This window comes from Pteropus medius, unplaced genomic scaffold (genome assembly GCF_902729225.1).
Source record: "Pteropus medius unplaced genomic scaffold, Ma_sr-lr_union100, whole genome shotgun sequence".
Classification (NCBI taxonomy): domain Eukaryota; kingdom Metazoa; phylum Chordata; class Mammalia; order Chiroptera; family Pteropodidae; genus Pteropus; species Pteropus medius.
The window spans coordinates 1-304 of record NW_024345297.1 but is presented as its reverse complement, the minus strand read 5'-3'; the positions used below and the strand labels follow the sequence as shown (position 1 = coordinate 304).

General features: G+C 44.1%; 1 pseudogene; it reads left to right on the top strand.

The window, feature by feature from the left end:
* The first annotated feature begins 109 nt into the window (after positions 1-109).
* On the top strand, positions 110-225 carry LOC120611022 (uncharacterized; annotated as a pseudogene).
* The last annotated feature ends 79 nt before the right edge of the window (positions 226-304 follow it).

The window sequence follows — 304 nt, the reverse complement described above, 5'->3', positions numbered from 1 at the left end:
CTTAGAGGAGAGGGAGGGATGACTAGGCAGGATTTTTAGGGCAGTGAAACTGTTCTGGAATGACATTTGTCAAAGCCCATAGAATGTACAACACCAAGAATGAACCCTAGTCTATGGCCCTGCCACCCTGAACGTGCCTGATCTTGTCTGATCTCGGAAGCTAAGCAGGGTTGGGCCTGGTTAGTACTTGGATAGGAGACCACCTAGGACCAGGTGCTGTAGGCGTAAAACAAACAAACAAACAAACAAACAAACAAACAAATAAATTCCTTCCGGGCCATGTTTGAGAAATAAAATTAAAAAA